Here is an 18,301-nt window from a genome sequence, read left to right as displayed (position 1 = left end):
CGGACTGGGAGCCACTGACATGTTTTAACAAGTGCTGGGTGCAGAGTTGAGAAGTGATGCGAGGGAGTCAAGACCAGGTGGAAAGCTGTTGCAGTCATCCCAGGAAGAGATAATGATAACTATGCTAAGGGAATAGCAAAGTGAACAGGGAGAAACAGGGAGAGTTTATGAGATAGGCTAACAGGATTTGGTGGTTGGTATGTTGGAGGAGGTAAGACAAGGCAAGCATGAACTGGGTAGATGATGATCCATTCACAGAATAAGGATCCCGGGGGAAGAGAACATTTGAAAAATGGGAGATAAGATTATATTAATAGAGATGTTAAGAGAAGACTGTTTCTTAATACATTTTTTAAGTTAGCATTCTATATAAAAATGCAAAATGTATATCGAAAAAGTATATCTCTGTCATACTGTCATACTATTGTCTTACATCAGTAGGGAATACACTAGTAGAAAATCCCTTTTACATAATTTAGTAAAATTTGGAAATAATCTTTTACTCCTTTCCTAGAAACTTATAAATTATTCTAATCCTCAATTACTACTGTATTGTCTGAGCTCTCCTGGTTTTAAATATATTTTTGATATAATAAAAGAGAAACTAAAAGCCCAAAGTTATCAGACAGAAACAAATACAAATTGGAAGCTACAGATGGACTAAAATTTAAAGGCATTATGTGCTTTTGATTCATACTTCCAGATTGCTTTGTGCTCTTTTAAAAATATTTTTCTAACAGTTGGTAAAAATGCTCCACGTGGAATACCAACAATTGTAGCAGCTGGTGTTTACAGCAAATGACAAGGCTGAATTAAACAATTACTATCTCCATTTCAGGATGGCTTGTAAAAACAATAAAGTTTTACGAAGGCACTGACTTTTAAAGGACGTTCAGCTGAATTAGTGTTCCTATCTGTTTGGAACTATACTACTAACCTTGAGATCAAAATAGAATACTGCTAACATGGAAAAGTGACCTCAAAAAATCATGCAAAAGTTTACACAGCTTATAGCAAAACATACTCTGATAAATTACAAACTCAACTTGCTAGCTAAATTGGCAAAAGTCTTAGGAATTTTTATGTAAGAACTCTAGAAAATTCCTAGTTTTGAAAATCAGTAAGAATTCTTACCCTTTATAATTAAGGGAGGACACCATAAACAAAAGAAATTAATTAAAAAAAAAAAAACACACATACCAAGTTAAATAATTGCTTCTTCATTTATCATAATTGCGTTTTGCTTATTTGCCCCCATTTTTTATTTAAATAGTGTCTCATAGTATTTATTATCTTTTTAAACTGAAAGTGGTGGGAAAATAATAAAGAAAGGAATTCATATTCACTTCCTTCTGAATTGAATGGGATGTATGCTCCAGAAATATGAGAAATCTTGCTGAGTGGTGGAAAATGTGTTTTGCTGATTAAAAACACCTCAGGAGTATTCAGGCACAAGATGCTGAATGCCATGCAGTTTTATATCAGCAGATATAGCTACTTCTCTAGTCCTATGACGCGTGTATAGCTCATCCATTCATGTTTGCAATTAGTTGGCAATCAGAACTTAATTGTGGGTTCGAAGCTATTAAAGAACAACCAAAGCAGCCAGGAATATAAGATGTAGAAAGAAGGAAAAGGGGTTGCAGTTATCCTCTACTTGCTGCTACTTCTCCCTCTTGGCCATTTGCTAATTTATAGCTCAAGGCACCAAAGTCACCAAAAGTAGTGTTCTAAAGTCTGTGGCAGTCTCACTGAGCTGAGACATGAAAAGTCAGAGTTCAGAACTTCAAGACAGACACTGTTTAAGGGACTAATATTCTGAAGAAAGTCTTCCCTGGTAGCTCCGCGGTAAAGAATCTGCCTGCCAATGCAGGAGATGCAGGAGACACGAGTTTGATCCCTGGGTTGGGAAGATCCCTTGGAGAAGGAAATGGCAATCCACTCTAGTATGCTTGCCTAAGAAGTCCCATGGACAGAGGAGCCTGGTGGACTATAGTCCATGGGGTCACAAAGGAGTCAGACACAAAACTCAACTAAACAACAACACACTCTGAAGAAAAGAAAGCCTAACATTCTGAATGCATTTCACCCCTAAAACATTTGCCAGTCCCTAGGCTGTGCACTGGGGATTGAGAGACAAAAACTGAAGTTCATATCCTGTTAAGGAATAGAGACTAGGAGATGCTCTGGGATTTCATTTAATATCCTTAAAATCTTAGATCCTAGGAACAAATATAAATTGTAAACATGCTAGTTTTCACAAGTCCTGAAACATAACTTCAAATCAATTCAGTCCCTGAGTAAATCAAGGTATCTTACTGGTTCTGTATCTTCCTATTTATTTTAATTGGAGGCTAATTACTTTACAATATTGCAGTGGTTTTTGCCATACATTGACATGAATCAGCCAGGGGCATACATGTCTCACCCATCCTGAACCCCTCTCCCACCTCCCTCCCCATGCCATCCATCCCTCAGGGTTTTCCCAGTGCACCAGCCCTGAGCGCCCTGTCTCAGGCATCAGACCTGGACTGGCAATCTATTTCACATATGATAATATACATGTTTCAATGCTATTCTGTCAAATCATCCCACCCTTGCCTTCTCCCACAGAGTCCAAAAGTCTGTTCTTTACATCTGTGTCTCTTTTGCTATTTCGCATATAGGGTCATTGTTACCATCTTTCTAAATTTCATATATATGTTAGTATACTGTATTGGTGTTTTTCTTTCTGACTTACTTCACTCTGTATAATAGGCTCCAGTTTCATCCACCTCATTAGAACTGATTCAAATGCATTCTTTTTAATAGCTGAGTGATATTCCATTGTGTATATGTATCACAGCTTTCTTATCCATTCATCTGCTGATAGACATTAAAATCTCTTTGGAGAAAATTAATATATCCTAAAGTTTTTCATAGACAGTATCCAATATTCAATATTAAATACTGGCATACATGAACAAAGGATCAAATGATTAAAGGCCATGAACAAAAATAGACAATGTCAACAAATCAAAAATCAAGATTCTGAAGTCATCAAACACAGACTTTAAAATAACCATGATTAATATTTTTAATAAAAGAGGTTTTAAAAATGACAGAGAATTTCACCAGAGAACCAGAATCTACTAAAAAGATATCTAATTGAAATTACAGAATTTAACCAGAATTAAAAACTCAAATTCAATACATGGTTTTACTATCATGGACAGTAGAAAACAAGATTCAGAATAGAGCTTGAGAGAAAATATTAAAATTGGCACCCACAGAGACAAAAAGGAGAAAAAAATATAGAAAAGAACATAAGAGATATCCAGGACTTAGAGAAAATATCTAACATATGTGGGACTGAACTTTGTAAAGGAGAAGAGAAGAAATAACTGACCAAAACTTTTATAAAAGTAGTGAAAGACACAAAAAGGTTAAGAAGCTCTTTGTACCCCAAGCAAGAGAAAACAATGAAAATCAAGCTTATATACATCACAATAGAACTACTGAAAGGTAAAAACAAAACAAAAAAATTCTTAAAAGCACTCAGAGGAAAAAGATACATTACCTTAAAAAGATTAACAAAAAACTAAGCACTGACTCTTCAAATTTTTCAACAGAAACATTGGAAACCGGAAGAAAATGAAATGATATCTTTAAAGCACTGAAAGAAGATGGTTGCCAATGCAGCATTCTTTGTTTAGGGAAAATAGCCTTCTAAGATGAAGACAAAGTGTAAACCTTTTAAGACAAACAAAAACTTAAGAGAATTTGTTGCTGCTATAGAAATACTTCTTCTAACAAAAGGAAAATGATCCCAGGTGGAAGTTCAATCATACAAGAAGAAAGAAAGAGCACAAGAATGAATACATAGATATGCAGACCTAAATGAATAGTAATTGTGAAAATAACAGATAAAATAAATAAAATAATTTCAAATTACAACTTCGCAGTTTGAAAAAGACTGCTCCTACCAGACTTCTGAGCCATATATTCTAGCCGTTTCACTGTGAAGGAGATAAGCCCAGGATACTGGTGAAGGACAAAACAAGGGTGTCCAGACATCTTGGAGACAGGGGGAAAACTTTCCTGAGAAAGTAGTAGGCATAAATTATCTCTGGTTACTCCCCTTAATAAATTCTTTGTTCTTGAAAACTCAAATGGTCCATGGTTTCTTGAACATAGCCGGTTGCTTCTTCACTTAGGATTTTGCTCATGTTATTCTGACTAAAATGCAAACGTGATTTCTACCTCACCTCCCTCATATGTTCAAATCTTTCAGGTTTGAACTTCAGTGCCTCTGTAACTTTTAAGCCCTTCCCTGGCCATACGTCATCAACCATCCCTGATACCCCAATCCATACTATAATAATCTCTCTTTCATAAAAGAAATGTGTTTACGTTGTCTTGCTTATTAAGGTTTAGATTCTTTAAGAATGTCCTCTCTTTTTCATCATTTCATCATTTACTCAACAAATATTGAATAAATGGATAATGGATGGATGATCAGACGGATGGAGAAGCCTCTATGACCATTCTCCAGATGAGTACAGATTTTGCTATGATTTGTCACTTAGTTAGCTATCAGTCAAGGTCTGTCATGCCATTTTCTCTCCATCCCTGCTTTCTTCTGGTTTTAATCACATTTTTTGGATCATCAAATACTACAGCAGGAATATATAGAGCTAGCGAAAAGTCTCAGTGACTAATTTTGACCTTGAAGTCAGTTAAAAGAGTGCTATAAAAGAAGAAAGTGGTGGCTGTTGATATTATGATTTGGTGATGAGGAAAATATAAAAGACTGTATTTTTTAATACATTCAACTGGTTTATAATTTTCAGAGCAAAGCATCAGCAAGTACATGCCTTTGAGATCAGTGTTTCTCCATCTTGTTTTGTGTCTGGATCAGGACAGGGAGAGTAAACAATATTCGCAGTAAAACGAAAACAAAATACTGAGTTGTCCTCTTGTGCAATGCACTGGCCTGCATATAGATAGATGAAGTCTGTAAAAAATAATCTATGCTCAGCCATGCAGAGATAAAAACTGCCACTAACACCAGCAATTAAGAACAGAAATACTGCCTGAACCTTCATATACACAATGAAACAAACCTCCTCAACTGAACACATGTGGTGTTCTCAGTATTTTTTCTGGTAAATATTTAAGCAGATGATCTAAGAAGGTCAGAGTTTGCCATTGGTGACTCTTGCTTTTCTAGTTAAAAGCATTTTTTAAAATGCCTGTGGTTTGGCCTTTGTGCAGTAAGTGAGTTTTCTATAGGCTATAGAAGCAAACACAAGAACTAGGCAGAATTAATAATGTATTCCATGGACTTTAAGTGCCTTAAACAGATGTGACTAAATGCCTACCTACAATCCATTCTACCCTTCTCCCTAACATTCATGATCCTGTTGAAGATCTCAGTGTTCTCAGCTCAAAACAAAACAAACAAAAAAATACAGACATGTGATAGTGTTTCTTGAAGCTGAGGACAGGTCATGTGACATAGGTCTCCTCTATGAAATGTAAGCAGAAGTCAAGCGCAAATTTCTGACAATTACAATTATTTTCCTGGAATAAACACTACCCTCTTCTCTGTACCCCTCTCAGGAATTCATGAACTCAGTGTCTAGGGCTGTACACAATAGTTGTCAGGTAATCTGAAGAAAAAGCTGAGGGAATTTCAAAGACCTCTATTCCGATCACTCAAGGTGTGGAACTAATGCTAGCAATGCCAGCAATCTCCAGACTTACATGAGAAAAATAACACGTGTTTTTTGAAACCAACACAATTAAGGTTTTCAATTATATTTGGGCTGAAATTAAATCCCAGAATCAATCACGATGATTTCTTATTAATTTCTAACCACAAAAACCTAGTATATACTGTTTTTCTCAACAAAACAGGAATGAATGAGTAGGTGAATAAATGAATGAACTATACATTCATACTAAGCAATCATTCTACCATTCATGGCAAATGTATCTGAAATGCTTAAGGAAAAAGAAGTGCTATGGCAGGCAGCATCACCCCTTTTCAAAATAGACCACTGGGCATCACGAGTTAGAGAATACACGTGTGAACAAACCAATAGTGGTCAACTGTTCAACCTAAGATCTGCCTGTGAGGCACAGATCCTTGTGGCAGACAACTTCTTCCATAAAAAGACACTGAAACTTTGGAATCTGATGTGTTAGAACTAACTGCTTTTCTATGACCACCTAGATCAGAAATGGAGAGGGAAAATATCTGCCGTGGAGAAAATCAGGAAAAGGAATTTTAGGCCAATGGGGAATGCAGGAACAGAGGAGATACACTGGGCGGTGGGGGCAGCAGGCAGGCTCCTTTACGAAGGTCTCCAAGCAATATGCCAAGATTGACAGGGAAGGAAATGAATTTCCTCCCCTACTCTATTTAAGAACTTTTTGTGTCAAACATGTCTGACTTCAGAAATATGAAAAGTAGTTCTGCGCTATAGAAAGCTCAGGGACTCCTCTATAGCCTGCTACTCAAAGTGTAGCTCCTATACCAGGACCATTAGCATTTACTGGGAGCATGTAGAAATGCAGGCGTTTGGGCCCCAAATTAGACTATTGGATCAAGTGCTTCTTTTGCATATTAAACTTTGGGATATACTCTGCTAGAACTTACTAAAATATTATCTGTCTTGATGTTTGAGTAATTATTTAACTATATTTAAGTCAATTGAGACAGTAAAAATTCATTTCCCCTTTGGTTTGCAAATCCTAAATCCTTGATTCAGGGATTATAACTTCTCTAAGTCCTAGGTATCAAATAGTTTTTAGAATGTCTCTCACACAACTTTTCTTTTCCATATTGTTTTATTAAATGGTTATGTTTAAAAAAAATCTTGAGGTAAATTGATACATGAAAGAAAATGAGTCTCCCTTCCCCTCTGCTGGAGGTTGGAAGAGATATGTCATTCACCAGGAACTGTATTTACTAAATCTAGAAATTGGTCCCTTTAGTAATCCTTTTGTTATTTACTTCAAGGTGGGGTTCTCACTGTTATTTAAGAGCCTACAAAACCCTTGGGAATCCGAGTCATCCTGTTCTCCCTTTTGCCAATATACTTCCACTTGTAGGCAAACTCTAAATGAATGGTGTGAAGAAAGGCCGAATGACTTGGCTGGAAGATAGAAGATTCATTTTTACAGACATTCTTAAAGAAAATGAGTTATAGTGAGGTTAGGAAATTCAAACTCTATCTGCTGACCATGCTTATTCCAGAAATGATACAACTGTGAGTAAAGTTATTGTCTCCACATTTCTTCAAAGGAAGATATTAGGGAGGGCTGGGGGTGGCTGATTTACCAAGGGTTCATTCCTCCTGCCCACAGATATGCACGTTCCTTGGGCAGAGTGGTTATAGTTTTAAACATCACAGCCAGATGTGCAAAGAAAATACATTTTCTTTATTTTCTTTGCAACCTATTGGATTTTCCTTGATGTCTATCAGAGGGAGTCTTTAGCTTAACTTCATAAATTGTCTGATACAATAGTCAGTTGAGTTAAACGCTTAATCACTTTCAAATAAAAGACTCAGTCCTTCAGGTTCTTCCTCCACCCAGGTCCATTCCAAGAAGACCCTGGACGAATGGAATCCTACTTTGTATTGTGTTCTCCTTTCTTTTCTGAAGAATGACGGCCTCTGGTGTCTCTCAGGAACCACCAGGTATGACTGCTTCAATCCCCGAGCTTGCAGGCATCACTGCTAAAGTTTGAAGCAGATACAGCCTAGAGTCCCTCTCTCAGTTGAGTCACATCCTACTCTTCCTGAGTGATTTGGCCCCACCATGGACCACCCTGGCACAGCAAACCTCTCTAAGACTCGAGCATGTTCTTCATCTATATCTTGGCCCTAGGTTACTCGACACACAGCCTCTATCGTAGTCACTGGATGTCTTGCTTCAGAGACCTATAGTAGACCCACTCCCCACACTTCAGCTTTCTTCAGCATCTGCCAAGGGGCATGCAGGCACCCTTGAGTTCCTTGTCTGCCTTCCTTGCCTCCCTCTCTGCCAATGAGATAGGCCATTACTCTTGGCCATGATGGGGTAGTTGCTACTGGGAAAGAATTCTACAAAGCCAATACAGAGGACAGAGGTATGGGGAGAACATAAAAGCCTTATGTTCTGTTTTACTCTGCTTCTCTCCCCTTTTCTCAAATATCTGGCTTTCCAATTCCTCTAAACCAGTGCTACTCAGATGCCAATAATGGGCCAATAATGGTCTACATCAAGACATGCACAGAAATTGAAAGAGAAGTTTTTGATAACAGCAATTTGGCAGAGTAATTTTATATATATCAAATCTAATGCTTCTCTATTTGCTTTATCTCATAATTAATTTTTATTATGTTTTAAAAATCATAGGTGCAAGATGTTTTAAAAAACTTTTAAAGTGTGATTCTTCCTCATGGTGAATTTGAGAGGTATGAAACCTCTATCTATCTACTTTTATTAAGCGAGCTTCACACCTAGAATCATGGAAAGGGCATCCTCTTTGTGTTATGGGAGAAATATGAGATGAGTCCACCAGACTTAAGCCTGGATGTGCTGGAGAGATTTATGACATCTTTTTTCTTGACAAAGCCTGGATTTTGAGCTTATTTTAATTTGTAGATGCAAACCTAAATCTTATTTGACAGTTAAAGTTAAGCAGATTCCCTGTGTTCTGCTGGGGATGGTGTCCTGACACCCTTCACCTGAAACACTAAAACCCATTGTCTCAAGGAGTGAGAAGCCCCAGAGCAACGTGATCTACAGAATAAGGACAAGATATATAAAAGGAAAGGCTTCCCTGGTGGCTCAGTGGTAAAGTAATCCACCTGCCAATGCAGGAGACACAGGTTTGATCGCTGGATCAGGAAGGTCTTCTGGAAAAGGAAATGACAACCCACTCCAGTATACTTGCTGGGAAAATCCCATGGACAGAGGAGTCTGGTGGGCTACAGTCCACGGGGTTGCAAAAGAGTCGGACACAGCTTAGTCGGACTAACCAAGATCAAAGGAAATGTTATCCTGAGGTTGACAATGTAAAAAGGGTTGGTTGGAGTATGACTCTATTTCAAGAAAATGTGAAAAGAATGTTTTTCATAATTTTAAAAAAGCTCACATAAGCAATCAATACAATGTGCCCCATGTGTTCCTGTTCTTTGCAAAAGAAGAAAATCTCCAAGAAACCATCAGCATTCAAGTACATGTTGCAATATCTGCAGCAAATACTGAGTTTCAGTCTTTTCCAGTAAAAAGGCCAATGAAAAGAATTTGTAGATGACATTTGAACAACATAAGTTGAACCCTGTTTCCTAGAGAAAGCTTGCACCAGCTGGGATGCCTGAAGCAGTTCTGGTACTAGGTGGGTGAGTATTATTACTATTAATATTTAATTAAGCTTCTGGCTGAGCATCCTGCTGAAAGGATCTCTCAAAACTAACGTAACATCACCACTCTAACAAAATAAGACCTAAATTAGGAAACAGGAGAAAGTTACAGTGATTTCTCATCATCTTGAACCACCTTAGATGGTGGTTGAATCTCTTTGGAGTTAGGTTTCAAAATACAAGTTCCTTTGTCGCTACTAAATTGAAATTATCCTTGAACATAATTGTTTTGAGACTGTCTTATGCCCCACAGCTTCCCTGTCAGTGCCTTTTTTCCTCTGCTCCTTACCTCTACCCCTTCTTCAGGGATCCAGACTCCTTCAATGTGTCTGCCAGACTTGATCTCAACTCGTCAAAATGGAGAGAATCTGATGTGATTTATCTACCCAAGTTGATAAATTAACCAATTACATTATAACATGATTGTCAGTCGATATACTACATAAGGAGCATTTGCATCTCTACTTTCTGACTTTGATTATAATTGTAGACTTTAGAAAACTGCAGGTCACACTACATTTATCTCAATCGAGAGAAAAGATACTTTTCTTCAAGGAAAATCTGTAGTCTCCCCTACCCAGATGGACCTCTGCCTCCTGAGTGGAATCCATACTTTAGGTGATACAAGTAAAAGGGCAGTGTTTTTTCTCACCAACTTCTGGAACCATGCATGGTGGTGGCCCTCTTGCCTTTGAAGATGAAATTCCTCATCTTAGGTGATATATTAAAATATATTCACATGATAGATTAAATAGATGTAATTATGTCAACTAAATTCAGTTACAACAGGCTCAATGATATACTGTCAAATTTTGTAGGAATTTATTTCATTTGGTAGTTTTATTTATTCTAATGTTTGCATATATATTATAAAAAATACATGTTTTTACTTATTTCAACTTGGTAGCTTCCATGTTTTGGTGTCAGTTTGTCTTTTGCTCTCAAATATTTGTATTAGCTGTCTTGGTCCATGTTCCTCTCAAGCAGAATCTGAGATGAGCAATCACGTACTGGTGGTTTATTATGGAAATACTTCCAGCAGTTGGGAGAAGTAAGTGGAGACAACACAGGAAGCCAAGCATGGGTATGATTTCAGATGAAGTCCCAGCCTCAGCCTCATCTGGTGGGGAGCTCTGAAACACCACACAGGAGGGTTTGTCCTATCTTTTGAGGCAATGGAGTTAGGCTTTTGTACTTCCACATCAATCAGTCATTGGCTGGCAGCCAGTAGACAGCAACACTCCCAGGCACTTCCCTTACTGGTAAGGCAGCTATGTGTTCAAGAATAGTCTTCTGATGGAAACAATGGAGCCTTTATCAGCAAAGAATACAGTGGCTGGGGTCAGGAGCATAGGGCTGGTGAAAGAGACTGGGGACAGGGCATCTGGGAAGCAAAAACAGTCCTACACAAAAGGCTTTGAAGAGATCGCAAGCACCATGCCTGGAGCACCTAAGAGATGAAATAAGCCTTGAAATCCAGAGGGTTTCCGGTATATCATAGGTCTGCCAAGAGGTCTCCCCCTTCCTCTGCCCAACCTAATTCCATCTTTGTCTTCTCCTTTCCTCCTTTAGCCCAAGACCCAAGCATTATTCATGGAGTCTGGTACACTTGAGGAATCTGCTACATCTCCAGAATTAAACAGAGCAGAGGAGTGTTTTAGTGGATAAAATAAAATAGTATTTAGCTATCTGATAAAATGAAAGAAATGGTTTTTTCAATGATTCATCTATTGTCATTGTTACAATTTTATGTTTGCCCATCTTATCTTTTGGTTTATTCTTACTCAACAATGGTCTCCAACAGTTTAAGCTCAAGTGTTGTCTCTTATTTAATGATCTGAATCCAACTCAAGAGATACAAAGATCCTCTTTCTAAAATGATGTTTGCACTCTAATTGACTTCTTTTTCAAGGTAGTTTTCGGTACATATGTAAAGCCTTATGCTTTTAGTTTTCAGGTACATATGTAAAGCCTTATACTTCAGAATGGAAAAGAATGTGAGAGACTCTTCCATGAATGGAAGGAGACTCTATGGAATAAACTTATCTGAAGACCCAGGCCCCAGATAGAAATTGTGATCTTGGCAAAAGCACTGCAAGCATGAAAAGAAAATTTGAATCTGAAATTCATATCTATTCCATGAGGACATATCTCTTCCTTCTCCAGGTGGTCAGCTATTTTTCCTAGGAATAATGATTATCAGGGACCTATTGTTGGCTTCTGTGCTACAGCAATGGCCATAGCCAGATCAGCCTTGATGATGTGAATTCTATGGTGTTGAGCTCATGCATAGCCATATTCCTACCATTATAAAAGTTTTCTGGTTCTTCATTCGCATTGTGAGTTGAGAATTCAAGGCTCCAAACTAATTGTTTCCTTTTTATAAGTTCTGTAACACAGTCAGGAGCAATTAACATACTCTAAAAGCTTTCTAATCATCATTGTTGCACAGCAATCAAACGCAACCTCTAATTGATCACTCAGAACCGTACTCTCCATCAGCTCATTGTCTCACACAGCCGCCAGTGATAATTTGAGGAATTATGACTTTTTACATGCCATACACTATCAAGGTTCAATTTCTACCTAACAAGGAGGTCATTCATGTGTTCATAAACAACACATATGTGAGCAATCCTAGTTTCAGAATCTTCTCCAGAACGTCTGTTTTCTGAGGCTGCTCTTGGTACCAAGTACTATATCATCCAGAGGCCTAGCAAGAGAACCAGGCACAGAGCAGGGCAGAAAAGGTGGATAAAAATGTTGCGGGAACAGGAAGGACTGATGAGATAGAATGCTTAAAAAGGGTCTATAACCCAAAGCAGGGGTTATTACTACGTTTATTTTAAGAACTCTTTTATGCAGTTGTATTGCAATTCCCAAAAGTTAAAGAAGATAAATATTAAAATCCATAGAAACATAACCCTTTGAAAACTCATTTACATTAAGGACTTTTCACTGGTTCATATATATACATATATTTATATATATATATATACACACACACACATATATGTATATGACATACAATATGTATTTGTATATGGGCATGTTCTTTCTAATCTCTGCTTTTTTTTCTCCTAGTTCTAGCTTTTGTCCTGTGTGCAACTCATTAATATCATATCAATTGGATTTAATGTTTGGCTTCACCGCTAGATTTATAGTCCCATAGAGTGATCACTGTAGAAGTCTCAGGTGTTAGTACCCATGACCACAAAAACTGTATATCCAGGAGCTATTTCTTTGAGGCTCCACACAGACACCTAATCCCCTACTTTTCTTAGAACTGTTTTCCACTATGTTGTGAGATGTTGCTTGGCCTGACATGATGAGGCATGACATAATAGGTGTCAGGAGAGTCAGGAAAATATAGGGGGAAATTTGTCAATGAAAAAAACCAAAAACATAAAGCTTTCTGCCAGATTCTTCATTTCAGACTTGCTGGAAGCTCAGACCTACCATCATGGGCTTTGGTAGTCAAAGCAAACTGAGTGGTACTAAGAAACCTTTGGCATGTGTGAATTGGCAGCCTGTATTGTTTCTGATTCAGCATAATTTCTTAAGCTGCTTGGCATGTTTGTTTGGGATTATGAAGCATAAAAGCTCATGTCTTTTTTTTTTTTTTAAGAAAAAAGAGCCCATTCAGTGATTGTGACAACTTACAAGATCAAGAAGGCTGGCACTTGGCAGTCATTGGCCAAAGCTCAGAACCTTGGAAGGTATGAGTGGAGATTTCATAGCCCAGATGTTCCCATGATGCTAGCATGCAAACTACTACCTAGGAAAATCAGTTTGCTCTACTCACATGCCCTTGCCTTGTTGGGGATGGTTCCTTCTTGGCTCCTCTAGATCTGGATTAGATATCAGCATTTAGCATCACCTAGAAATTAACAGTACTGGGGTCAGTTGACTTGCTTAGTGGGAAAAAAAAAATGTTCTCCAAAAACAGGGACATGGCTCAGTTCTTTTACATTTTAAACTTGCTATCTTTCATGATCCTGATTAAATCCATAACCCAACTATCCAACTCACAAGTGAACTGCAGAGATGGGGCATAAGTGTGCAGCTGGAAGGGTGTAAGTCCTCCAGGAAGTGTTCCCTACTACAAACACTGCACACCATACTGGGCCTTACCATACCATATCACATCCTGGCAAATTTCCTAGCTCATCAAGGGGAGAGGGGAAGAAGCTAAGATTTTAATCTCTGGCTTGGCTTTACCCTCAAATTAATAGTCCCTTGAGGTGTCTTAATTAATTGCAGTCAGATACAATTTTTTGCCCGGAAAGTATTCAATTTCATAAGCATTTGTTGAGAACCTACTATACATCCAGCACTATTCTAGGTACCATAAATACAACTATTTGCATAAATTCCCTACCCTGCTACATTCCAGAGGATGTAGCAAGCCTACATTGCAGAGGAAGGAGACATTTTAAAAAATACATAAAATGTATAAAGTGTGTAAAACAATGATGAGAGTAATAGAAATAAAGTAGGAAAAGGGGTGTCAAGGCAGGGGTCAATTTTAAATATGGTAATTAAGGAAGACTTTGCAGAAGAGAAGTCAACATTTCAGCAAGGACCTGGAGAAGGTGAGGGTGAGATCAGGGGAGGCTGGTTTGGCTGGGACAGAGAGATGTGCTCAAAGGAAGAGAGGAGTCACAGTGTAGGTTGTTGCAAATCTCTACTGCTTCTACCCTGTGGTGTGGTGAGAACCGTTGGAGGATTTTGAGCATGACTAATCGCTCTTGTAAAAATCTATGACAGGGACTTCCCTGGTGGTCCAGTGGTTAAGACTCTGCACTTCCGAGGCAGGGGGTGCAGGTTTGGGAAACTAAGATCCCACATGCTGCACAGTGTGGCCTAAATAAATAAATAAATCCTATGGAGAATATTGATATTTAAAATATAGATGTGACAAATATATGACATCACTTTCATGTGGAATCTTTTTTTAAAAAAAAAGAATACAAGTGAACTTATTTACCAAACAGTAGTAGAGGCATGGATGTAGAAAACAAATTTATGGTTATCAGGAGATAAAGGAGGGGAAGGAGAAATAGGGAGACTGAGGCTGGCATATTCACACTACTATATAAAATAGAACCTGCTGCATAGCACTGGGAACTCCACTCAACACTCTGTAATGGCCTACCCAGGAAAAGAATCTTAAAGAAGATTTTATATTTGCACACATAAAACTGATTCACTTTGCTATACACTCAAAACTAATAAAATGTAGTAAATCAATTATATTCCAATAAAAATTTTAAAATATATATATGTGTGTGTATATATATATATATATATATATATATATATATATATATATATATTCCCTGGCGGTCCAGTGGTTAAGACTCCATGCTTTCCAGGAATAGAAGGAACATACCTCAACATAATAAAAGCTATATATGACAAACCCACAGCAAGCATCACCCTCAATGGTGAAAAATTGAAAGCATTTCCCCTGAAATCAGGAACAACACAAGGGTGCCCACTCTCACCACTACTATTCAACATAGTGTTGGAAGTTTTGGCCACAGCAATCAGAGCAGAAAAAGAATTAAAAGGAATCCAGATAGGAAAAGAAGAAGTGAAACTCTTGCTGTTTGCAGATGACATGATCCTCTACATAGAAAACCCTAAAGACTCTTCCAGAAAATTACTAGAGTTAATCGATGAATATAGTAAAGTTGCAGGATATAAAATTAACACACAGAAATCCCTTGCATTCCTATATACTAACAATGAAAAAACAGAAAGAGAAATTAAGGAAACAATACCATTCACCATTGCAACAAAAAGAATAAAATACTTAGGAGTATATCTACCTAAAGAAACAAAAGACCTATACATAGAAAACTATAAAACACTGATGAAAGAAATCAAAGAGGACACAAACAGATGGAGAAACATACCGTGTTCATGGATTGGAAGAATCAGTATTGTCAAAATGGCTTTTCTACCCAAAGCGATCTATAGATTCAATGCAATCCCTATCAAGCTACCAACAGTATTTTTCACAGAACTAGAACAAATAATTTCACAATTCGTATGGAAATACAAAAAACCTTGAATAGCCAAAGTAATCTTGAGAAAGAAGAATGGAACTGGAGGAATCAACCTGCCTGACTTCAGACTCTACTACAAAGCCACAGTCATCAAGACAGTATGGTACTGGCACAAAGACAGAAATATAGATCAATGGAACAGAATAGAAAGCCCAGAGATAAATCCACGAACCTATGGACACCTTATCTTTGACAAAGGAGGCAAGGATATACATGGAAAAAAGACAACCTCTTTAACAAGTGGTGCTGGGAAAACTGGTCAACCACTTGTAAAAGAATGAAACTAGGACACTTTCTAACACCATACACAAAAATAAACTCAAAGTGGATTAAAGATCTAAATGTAAGACCAGAAACTATAAAACTCCTAGAGGAGAACATAGGCAAAACACTCTCCGACATAAATCACAGCAAGATCCTCTATGACCCACCTCCCAGAATATTGGAAATAAAAGCAAAAATAAACAAATGGGACCTAATGAAAATTAAAAGCTTTTGCACAACAAAGGAAACTATAAGTAAGGTGAAAAGACAGCCCTCAGATTGGGAGAAAATAATAGCAAATGAAGCAACAGACAAAGGATTAATCTCAAAAATATACAAGCAACTCCTGAAGCTCAATTCCAGAAAAATAAATGACCCAATTAAAAAATGGGCCAAAGAACTAAACAGACATTTCTCCAAAGAAGACATACAAATGGCTAACAAACACATGAAAAGATGCTCAACATCACTCATTATCAGAGAAATGCAAATCAAAACCACAATGATGTACCATTACACGCCAGTCAGGATGGCTGCTATCCAAAAGTCTACAAGCAATAAATGCTGGAGAGGGTGTGGAGAAAAGGGAACCCTCTTACACTGTTGGTGGGAATGCAAACTAGTACAGCCACTATGGAAAACAGTGTGGAGATTTCTTAAAAAACTGGAAATAGAACTGCCATATGACCCAGTAATACCATTTCTGGGCATACACACCGAGGAAACCAGATCTGAAAGAGACACGTGCACCCCAATGTTCATCGCAGCACTGTTTATAATAGCCAGGACATGGAAGCAACCTAGATGCCCATCAGCAGACGAATGGATAAGGAAGCTATGGTACATATACACCATGGAATATTACTCAGCCATTAAAAAGAATTCATTTGAATCAGTTCTAATGAGATGGATGAAACTGAAGCCCATTATACAGAGTGAAGTAAGCCAGAAAGATAAAGAACATTACAGCATACTAACACATATATATGGAATTTAGAAAGATGGCAATGATAACCCTATATGCAAAACAGAAAAAGAGACACAGAAGTACAGAACAGACTTTTGAACTCTGTGGGAGAAGGCGAGGGTGGGATGTTTTGAAAGAACAGCATGTATATTATCTATGGTGAAACAGATCACCAGCCCAGGTGGGATGCATGAGACAAGTGCTCGGGCCTGGTGCACTGGGAAGACCCAGAGGAATCGGGTGGAGAGGGAGGTGGGAGGGGGGATCGGGATGGGGAATATGTGTAACTCCATGGCTGATTCATGTCAATGTATGACAAAACCCACTGAAATGTTGTGAAGTAATTAGCCTCCAACTAAAAAAAAAAAAAAAAAAGACTCCATGCTTTCACTGCAGAGGGCCAAGTTCCATCCCTAGTTGGGGAACTAAGATCTCACATGATGCACAGCATGGCCAAATATATACATACATATACCTATATGTCGGGTGATCACTCTGTTAGACTCTCTCCAGCTATTTTGTTTGAACTGACTTCCAGGGGAACAAAACTGAAAGCAGAGAACCTAGTCCAGAGTTCATTGCACTTATCCAAATGGTGGTGATGGTGACTTGGGCCAGAGTAAAAGCAGTGGGGGTGAGAAATGGTCAGATTTCTAGTATATTTGGCAGCTAACAGATGGACAGGATTGGCGTGGAAGAAAATGGGAGAAGTCAAGTTGGATATCAGTGAGCAACTGGAAGCCTGGACTTTTGTGTGTAAGTAGAATCATCTGGGGCATCCCTTGTGGCTCAGCTGGTAAAGAATCTGCCTGCAATGCAGGAGACCTGGGTTCGATCCCTGGGTTGGGAAGAGTCCCCTGGAGAAGGGAAAGGCTACCCACTCCAGTATTCTGGCCTGGAGAATTGCACAGACTGTATAGTCCATGGGGTTGTAAAGAGTTGGACACAACTGAGTGACTTTCACTTTCAGAATCACTTGACAAAGAAACCAAGTCAGGTCCAAGCTGGACTGATATGGTTAATGGCCACATGCAAAAGGAAGCTCATGTGTGGCTATTTTCTTATGTCTTTCATAAATCAGCATGAATTAACTACTGAGGCATGTCATTTAAAGGACAGGATATGTTCTGTACCCATTTAAGCTTCATAATAGTAAATACTATTCTTGTCTCCTTAATTGGGAGTTGACATCACCCTTAGTCACCCTATGGCTGAGTCTTGCTCAGAGAATGCTACTGAGTTTCCCAAGCCTTAAGAAAATAAGGTAGTCTTTTACCTAATCTAAATTCAGGAGCTATGGAAAGAGAAAATGCAAACTTCAATGCATGAACATAAATGAAATACTATAGCAGAATACTCTAAAGCTAAGACTTAATACAAAAGTAAGTTTATTCTGTTGTAAAATTTCAGTCATAATATCCTTTCTTTCACAGTGTATCTTCCTTTCTTCCCCATAGTTCTCAGCACTTCAAAATTTAGGCAAGGTAACAAAAAAGAGGACGACAGAGGATGAGATGGTTGGATGTCATCACCGATTCAATGGAGATGTTTGAGTAAACTCTGGGAGTTGGTGATGGACAGGGAGGCCTGGT

Source organism: Muntiacus reevesi, chromosome 17 (assembly GCF_963930625.1).
Source record: "Muntiacus reevesi chromosome 17, mMunRee1.1, whole genome shotgun sequence".
Classification (NCBI taxonomy): Eukaryota; Metazoa; Chordata; class Mammalia; order Artiodactyla; family Cervidae; genus Muntiacus; species Muntiacus reevesi.
Note: the sequence above shows the minus strand (reverse complement) of the source record.